The sequence below is a fragment of the Cyprinus carpio genome, chromosome A11, assembly GCF_018340385.1.
Source record: "Cyprinus carpio isolate SPL01 chromosome A11, ASM1834038v1, whole genome shotgun sequence".
Classification (NCBI taxonomy): domain Eukaryota; kingdom Metazoa; phylum Chordata; class Actinopteri; order Cypriniformes; family Cyprinidae; genus Cyprinus; species Cyprinus carpio.
This window is the reverse complement of record NC_056582.1, coordinates 26,559,416-26,568,792: the sequence shown is the minus strand read 5'-3', so window position 1 is coordinate 26,568,792 and position 9,377 is coordinate 26,559,416. Positions and strand designations below refer to the sequence as shown.

Below are 9,377 nucleotides of genomic sequence, written 5' to 3'. Positions count from 1 at the left end.
TGAAAAATACAGAAATAAATTACTTTAACAGATATTCACATTGAATTTTTTTGTCAATTTGTACTGTATTTTGATCAAATAAATGCACCCTAGGTATTTTAGCAAATCCTACAACTAGGCTAATAAACTATATTGTATTTATTGCATTGCTTCTATTAAATACAATTACTTGTAAAGAACAAATAATTATTTTATTGTCGTTGCGACCACTTGAAGGATGCGTGTATTTGTGATATTTCCCGCTCTTAATGAAGTTGTAGTATCTCTGTGTCCTGGTGTTTGATTAATGAATGCTGTGGAATCACAGCTGAACGTGTGCATCTCTCGTTCTCTCCACACTCAGGCTGTTCCTCCAAGTCCTTCAAGCTGTACTCCCCAAAGGAGCCCCCCAACGGAAGCGCTTTCCCCCCCTTCCACCCCGGCACCATGCTGGACAGAGACGTGGGGTGAGTCCGTCTGTTTCAAAAGCAGTATCATGAATATATAATACTAAAAACTATCCATAAAGAAGAATTTATGATGTGCATGAAAAATGGAGAGCGATTCAAATCAGTCACTTGTGATGTTGCTGCGAGCGTCTGTGAGGACAGAAGAGCGTTCAGCTGCATCAGCAGTCAGTGGATGTGTTTCTGTCAGATAGCGGGAGCAGGAAGAGCCAGCTGTCAATCAGTGTCCAGGAAGTGGGTGGGGCTTCCCTTGTATCTACTCTAGCACTGATAAATGCAGAAAACAGCTCTCTTCCTGACTGTGATGGAGAACTGCACTTGCTTACTTCACAGTGTCTGGATGAGGGCGTTTATAAAGCATGTTATGTGAGCATGATCATGATCTTTCATGGTTATTTGCTTTGTCTTGTTTCTGCAGCCCGACGCCCATTGTATCCTCCCCCACGACTACCTGGAGCCAGGGATCGGGTGAGACAGCTCACATTTAGACATTTAGCAGACGCTTTTATCCAAACGAGGACAATAGAAGCAACAAATCAACAAAAGAGCAATGATATGCAAATGCTAACACAAGTCTCACATTCTAAAATATCATTTATTAGTGTCATATTTGATCATTGGGTTTTTATGGCTCATGCACTAAAAGAGCTTTTACTGGATAAAACACTCTAAACTATCAATGAGACGACTGAAGACATGCAGGAGATTTAAAACAGCAAAGTCTGATCGTTTACGTGATAACTGTAGCTGTTTTTAAGCACTATAATCACTATAATAATTCAAATAGAGTACATAAAGTCCAAGAATTCAAACAGTCTAAACATCCCATCATACACACAACACACACAAATCAAACAGTCTGTCTTTCTCAGGAGACACACACCTTACGGGAATCAGACAGACTACAGGATATTTGAACTCAACAAACGGCTTCAGAACTGGACAGAGGTGAGAGGCGAGCTGCTTTAAATGTTTCAAATTACAGACCTAAACCCCGTAACTCTAAAACATCAGCACTAAAAACATCATAAAAACTTAACATACTTTTGTAAACCCTGTAACGCTGGCACAGAAACATCTATCGGCTTCAGATGAATGATATCAGTGTTTCTCTCTCAGGAGTGTGATAATCTGTGGTGGGACGCTTTCACTACTGAGTTCTTTGAGGATGACGCTATGCCTTACGTATCAAGTGTTTCATCCAGAGACGCTTAGATCTGACATCTATGTCATTCACTTATCAGACCCGGTTTAAAGATTCGCTTGTGTTTAATGATTCTCATAAATTTATCTATGACATTGGCCTGATATTAAGAATCTGCGTCAGGTGATCTGATCACAAGTGGATCTATTGAGACTGTTGTTAGTCCTGGTGTTACTATGTAACTCATGACTGCACTGAAAAAAAATGTGTAGGATTTACTTTGAAACAGTTTTCGTTTAGAAATTGTTTGTAAATTTCACAAATCGTTACAAAAAAGGCAAGTAACACATTGAATTAAGTGGGAAATTTTGAAGAAGAAAAACTGTAGTACTTTCTTGTAAAAAAAAAAAAAAAAGTTTTAATTTGCAACTCTAAAAAAAATATTTTTTTACATTGTGCATGTTACTCATTATGCCCTTGAGTAAAAAAAATACTAGAGCTTCAAATTTTATATGTTTCAGCTTTAATGCACTTATCAAAATAACAAAAGCAGTCAGGTGTCAAACGTTTTAACGACTAAAAGAATTATTAAAAATGTAACATTTAACTTACAATCTACAAAGGAGTGGGAAAATCTGTTCATTTAATGTCACAAACTTTACAAAATAATTAAAAAAAATTTTTTTTTTTTTATAAAATCTGTAATTTGTTTGGATGCAGTAAAACACCTGCAGATGCAGCAGAAAACATCGGGCTCGTGTTTGCATTTACACTGGCCATAATTCTGAGCTTGAAATCAGGATTAGGCTTTAAATAATGCATGTGAAAAATGAACAGATTGTTGTGATCTGGCTTAAATTCAGACCAGAATCATGTGTTTGAGTTGCTTTTCTGCTGAATAAGGACAATATAAGACTTCTTCACTGCACAAATGGTTGTCAAAAACTAAAATGCTACAAAATGCATCATATTTTATACAAAAGTATGACATGATTGAGCAAATCATGCTATTTTTGGAATCAAAGCCTCAAAATTAGCAAGAAACTAGTATTGTATTTCATTCAGCGAATATGATGTAGGATGGTTTTACCATTTGCACTACACATATGATCGGATTGCTTGAGACAAACTTTAACAGTTGTGATTAAGGCTTGAGTTATTTATAGGAATTATGAAAAATGACACTAAATGGCATAGTAACTGTCAACTACAGATTCTCATGAAATAACACCCAGTATGTATTTAATTGGTTCCTTGTCCTCACGGATGCTTTGTGTCTCGCAGCGATCGGCCGGACGCTGATTCCTCGTTACTTCAGGAGTGTGTTTGAAGGCGGCGCCAATGAGCTCTACTACATTCTCAAGCACCCTAAAGAGTCCTTCCACAACAACTTTGTGTCTCTGGACTGTGATCAGTGTACGATGGTCACGCAGAACGGCAAACCCATGTTCACACAGGTGTGTGTGTGTTTAATGTGACGTTCAGCGTAGGGCTGCACGGTTAATTGATGCGTGTCCCGTCAGTAAAGCTGGTTCTGTGATTAGTAGTCAATCTCCATCATAAGAACTCAGATAAACCATATATTGTTGCAGTCGTGTGTTTATAGTCATGCTGAATCAATGAAAGCGGTTTAAGCTTCAGTTTATTCAGCTGCAGTGATTTCTTCTCTGGCCTTCGGATGGAGGTTTACTGCTGATCACAGAACCGTGCTTCACTGACGAGATGCCAACGACATATGCACACTACATATACAGCAAATCCACATCGAAATATTGACCACCACTAATTGTGCAGCCCTAGTTCAGCGGGATGTTGCTGTGGTGTAACTCTGCTGGTCTCCTCAGGTGTGTGTGGAGGGCCGTCTGTACCTGGAGTTCATGTTCGATGACATGATGAGGATAAAGACGTGGCATTTCAGCATCCGGCAGCACAGGGAGCTCATTCCCCGCAGCATCCTGGCCATGCATGTCAGTTCCTCTTCCTGCACCTCGCAGTGTTTGTTCTTCTAGCTGGTGTTTCATACCTGATGATCGTGTGATTTTGTGTCTGTCTCAGGCTCAGGACCCGCAGATGTTGGATCAGCTGTCCAAAAACATCACCAGATGCGGCCTGTCGAACTCCACCCTCAACTACCTCCGAGTACGAACACCACACACAACACAACACTGAGACATCTACAGCTTCCATTCAGCTCATTAGTAACTAGGGCTGTCGATTTAACACATTCATTTGGTTAATGCGTTTAAAACACCCGCCAGACCTGTACATCATCTTACATTGTTAACAAACATGATGCAGGACGACTGACGGCATGATGAAGCAGAATACAGCTGTGTACCTCTAAAATTCAAGACAAAGCAGAACTGTTGTGCATCTGATCAACACATAAATCAACAGGTTTGAGCAAGTCAAGTGAACAAGTGATTCAATGACTCATTAATGAAGGCGGTCACTTGCTTGGTTTCTGAATGAATCAGCCATTTGAACAAATCAAGTGAGCCAATGACTCAGTGACTCATTCATAAAGACTTGCTTTGGTTGAATGAATCAGCCGTTTGAACAAATCAAGTGAGCCAATGACTCAGTGACTCATTCATAAAGACTTGCTTTGGTTGAATGAATCAGCCGTTTGAACAAATCAAGTGAGCCAAATGACGCAGTGACTCATTCATAAAGACTTGCTTTGGTTGAATGAATCAGCCGTTTGAACAAAATCAAGTGAGCCAATGACTCAGTGACTCATTCATAAAAGACTTGCTTTGGTTGAATGAATCAGCCGTTTGAACAAATCAAGTGAGCCAATGACGCAGTGACTCATTAATAAAGGACTTGCTTTGGTTGAATGAATCAGCCGTTTGAACAAATCAAGTGAGCCAATGACTCAGTGACTCATTCATAAAGACTTGCTTTGGTTGAATGAATCAGCCGTTTGAACAAATCAAGTGAGCCAATGACTCAGTGACTCATTCATAAAGACTTGCTTTGGTTGAATGAATCAGCCATTTGAACAAATCAAGTGAGCCAATGACTCAGTGACTCATTCATAAAGACTTGCTTTGGTTGAATGAATCAGCCATTTGAACAAATCAAGTGAGCCAATGACTCAGTGACTCATTCATAAAGACTTGCTTTGGTTGAATGAATCAGCTGTTTGAACAAATCAAGTGAGCCAATGGACTCAGTGACTCATTCATAAGAAACTTGCTTTTGGTTGAATGAATCAGCCATTTGAACAAATCAAGTGAGCCAATGACTCAGTGACTCATTCATAAAGACTTGCTTTTGGTTGAATGAATCAGCCATTTGAACAAATCAAGTGAGCCAATGACTCAGTGACTCATTCATAAAGACTTGCTTTGGTTGAATGAATCAGCTGTTTGAACAAATCAGTTGAATGAATGACTCCCTAATCGCTGCCACCTACTGGCACATAAAAAAAAAATCATTTCATATTTCAAATTTTTAAAACCCATTCAGCATTGTTCATGCAATTCTAATTCAGTCCGTTTAAATGCACCTAAATGCTATGTTGAATCAAAATATTTATTTTTAAAGTTACTTTTTCCATGTCTATTCAATGTTTTTCTCATCTAACATAATAAAGACTTTAAATGATCTTTTGTGGGGTAATTTCGCAGCCCAAGTAATTAGATAAATCGGCACAGCGTTTGCATTAAACATTTATATTGCTTGACAGCTCTATTAGTAACATGTCTTTTTGTGTGTCTCTGTCTCAGTTGTGTGTGATCCTGGAGCCCATGCAGGAGCTGATGTCCAGACACAAGACGTACAGTCTGAGTCCCCCGAGACTGTCTGAAGACGTGTCTGTTCCAGAAGTGGCAGAGGATGGTGGCTCCTCCAGGTCAGCAGGCGCAGGCGCTCGTTGTGTCTCCGAAACTCTGCCGGTGTTTGTGTAGCGTGTGTTTGAGCTCGTGGTGTGTGTGTCTCTCCGCAGCTGAGCCGGCCAGACAGGCGCCGAGTAAGAGACGGAAGCGCAAGATGTCAGGCGGCAGCACCATGAGCGCCGGCGGCGGCTCCAACAACAACAGCAACAGCAAGAAGAAGAGCCCAGCCAACAGTTTCCCGCTGTCCAGTCAGGTCCCAGTGAGTAACCAATCACACGACTTGTTACATCGTGAACACACATAATTATATGTGTGTGTGTGTGTGTGTATATATATATATATATATATATATATATATATATATATATATATATATATATATTATATATATATATATATATAGATATAATATATATACAGTACAGACCAAAAGTTGGAAACATTACTATTTTTAATGTTTTTGAAAGAAGTTTCTTCTGCTCATCAAGCCTGCATTATATTTGATCAAAAATACAGAAAAAACAGTAATATTGTGAAATATTATTACAATTTAAAATAATGTGATTCTAGAAATCATTCTCGTATGCTGATTTGCTACTTCAAAATACAAATCATAATAATTATTAAAACAGATTGCATTATCACATGATCCTTTAGAAATCATTCTAATATGATAGTTCATTATCAAAGTTGGAAAACAGTTCTGCTGCTTAATATTTTTTCAGAACATGTGATCATTTTTTACGATACTTTGATGAATAAAAAGTAAAAAAAAAAAAAAGAAGAAGCTATGTTTTTAAAATATATAAATATTTTGTAATAACAATATACACTACTGGTCAGTAATTTGGGGTCAGTAATTTTTTTTTCTTTCTTTTTTTTTAAATAAAAAGTCAATACTTTTATTCAGCAAGGATGTGTTAAATTGATAAAAAGTGATAGTAAAGAAAATTATTATTAGAATATATATTATTAGAATTGTTTTTTTTATTTTGAATAAATGCAGTTCTTTTTTAACCTTTTATTCATCAAATATATTAGACAGCAGAACTGTTTCCAACACTCATAATAAATCAGAATATTAGAATGATTTCTAAATGATCATGTGATAGACTGGATGTTACATGTGACACTGAAGGCTGGAGTAATGATGCTGAAAATTCAGCTTTGCATCACAGAAATAAATTATTTTTTTAAAGTATATTCAAATAGAAAACTCTTATTTTACAGTTGTATAATATTCACAATATTACTGTTTTTTCTGTATTTTTGATCAAAAAAAATGCAGGTTTGATGAGCAGAAGAGACTTCTTTCAAAAACATAAAAAATAGTAATGTTTCCAAAACTTTTGGTCTGTACTGTATGTATATGTATATAATGTATATATGTCTATATATATATACTTTATTTTATATATATATATAGCATATATATATATAATGGATATATATCTATAATATAAACCATTTTTTTGGGCCCCCCTAAAAGGTGTTTCTAATGCTAATGGTGTGTTTTGGATTGTTCAGGATGTGATGGTGGTGGGCGAGCCCACGCTGATGGGCGGAGAGTTCGGGGACGAGGACGAGCGTCTGATCACGCGGCTGGAGAACACACAGTTCGACGCGGCTAACGGCATCGACCGACGACGGGACAGCTTTAACAACTCGCCCGCGCTGGGAGCCAACAGCCCCTGGAACAACAAGCCTCCGTCCAGCCAGGAGGGCAAGAACGACAACCCCACCTCACAGCGTCTCAGTGAGACTCGGGCCGGGGTGCGGAGCCAGGGAGCGTCGGGATCCAATGGGAAGAAAGAGGTGCGGTCGACTCATTCATCTACCTGCAGTAGCTGGTCTTCTGTCAGCAGAGGAAGTGACCCTGGAGGACCAGAGATGAGCGGGCACACCACGACGACAGAAACCGTTTACCCTCCCTCTTCCACAGGACAGTTTTCATTCACACGCTCGTGGGTTTTTGTTTGGTGATGTATGAGGAGCCTGTAGATAGTTCATATGTGTTTAAGTTAAGATGAAGCGAGAAAATCTGACCACGTAACACACCAACAAGACCAAGACACATCCAGCTCCTGTTTTTTCTCTCACAAGAAATGACATTTTGCATGAGGAAAATATGATTTTCTATCTCACAATTCAGACTTTTTTTCCCCTTAGAATTTTTTTTTATTCTGACTTTTCTCGCAGTTGTGGGTTTGTATCTCACGATTTGTGATTTTTCACGCAATTGCGACTCTTTATCTCACGATCTGACTTCTAGCAATTGCGACTATCTCATAATTCAGATTTTCTCACAATTGCGACTTTTATCTCACGATCTGACTTCTAGCAATTGCGACTATCTCATAATTCAGATTTTTTTTCTCACAATTGCGACTTTTTATCTCAAGATCTGACTTCTAGCAATTGCGACTATCTCATAATTCAGATTTTCTCACAATTGCGACTTTTATCTCACGATCTGACTTCTAGCAATTGCGACTATCTCATAAATTCAGATTTTTTTTCTCTCACAATTGCGACTTTTTATCTCACGATCTGACCTCTAGCAGATTGCGACTATTCATAATTCTGATTTTTTTTTTCCCACAATTGCGACTTTTATCTCACGATCTGACTTACTAGCAATTGTGACTATCTCCTAATGTTCAGATTTTTTTCCACACATGTGCGACTTTTTTTCTAATCTGACGATCTGACTTCTAGCAATTGCGACTATCTCATAATTCAGATTTTCTCACAATTGCGACTTTTATCTCACGATCTGACTTCTAGTAATTGCGACTATCTCATAATTCAGATTTTCTCACAATTGCGACTTTTATCTTACGATCTGACTTCTAGTAAATTGCGACTATCTCATAATTCAGATTTTCTCACAATTGCGACTTTTTATCTCAAGATTTGACTTCTAGCAGGATTTTTTTTTTTCCATGATTGCCGACTTTTTTATCTCACGATCTGACTTCTAGCAATTGCGACTATCTCATAATTCAGATTTTCTCACAATTGCGACTTTTTATCTCACTATTTGACTTCTATCAGATTTTTTTTCCCACAATTGCGACTTTTTATCTCACGATCTGACTTCTAGTAATTGCGACTATCTCATAATTCAGATTTTTTTCTCACAATTGCAACTTTTTTTCTCACAATCTGACTTCTAGCAATTGCGACTATTTCATAATTCAGATTTTCTCACAATTGCGACTTTTTATCTCACGATCATAATTCAGATTTTATTCTTGCAATTGCGACTTCTTGCTATTTTTTTTTTTTCAAAATTGGTGAGATAAACTCAAAATATAAACTAAAATTGTAAGAAAATAGTCTTTATCCTCTAAATTGGACTTTATAACTTGCAGTTGCAAGTCTCAATTCTGAGAAAAAATAATCAGAATTGCGAGAAAAAAGTCAGGACTGTGAGAATTAAAAAATCGCAATTACCTTTTACATTTTTTAAAATTGGTTCCATAGTTTTGTCACTGTATTGCAATGAGATAATTTTTTTCAAATGTGAATCAACATAAATCAAAACACTACCATTCTTATTCAGTAATGAGAATTTGCTGGGGAAAAGTTTAATCATCATTTTAATGCAAACAAACTAATGGTTTTAATAGTAGACTAGATATTTTCTTTCAGCAAAATGTTGTTTCTTATGTTAGGAGTGAAATGTCAAACACAACAGATTAATTTGCCGTCTCACATCTTCCTCTGATCGCTGGAGGATGTTTAATATCACACGAAGAGTCGTTCCTGGAGAATTTTTCTGTGTTTTTATACCAGCATTTTTCTTCATTTTTCTTCTTTATTTTATTATTTTGGTTTATTTTTTATTTTTTCACTGATGTTTGAAGCTGCAAACCAAGGAGTACCAGACCCGTCGAAGGTCCTTAAAGATTTCAAGCCTCAGATTCTATTGGTTTG

General features: G+C 37.3%; 1 long non-coding RNA gene and 1 pseudogene across 2 annotated transcripts; one reads left to right on the top strand and one right to left on the bottom strand.

Moving 5' to 3' along the window:
- The first annotated feature begins 325 nt into the window (after positions 1–325).
- LOC122133906 lies at positions 326–7,418 on the top strand (annotated as a pseudogene).
- Positions 7,419–7,739: 321 nt separating this feature from the next.
- LOC122146669 lies at positions 7,740–8,989 on the bottom strand. 2 transcript variants are annotated; one of them, XR_006161205.1, is made up of 4 exons: positions 8,516–8,989; positions 8,393–8,462; positions 8,148–8,335; positions 7,740–7,990 (listed from the first exon to the last, which is right to left on the bottom strand). It is a non-coding gene; the product is annotated as an uncharacterized LOC122146669 (long non-coding RNA). The 2 variants fall into 2 exon arrangements; XR_006161206.1 differs by lacking the exon at positions 8,516–8,989 and having other exon boundaries at positions 8,393–8,491.
- Positions 8,990–9,377: the final 388 nt, after the last annotated feature.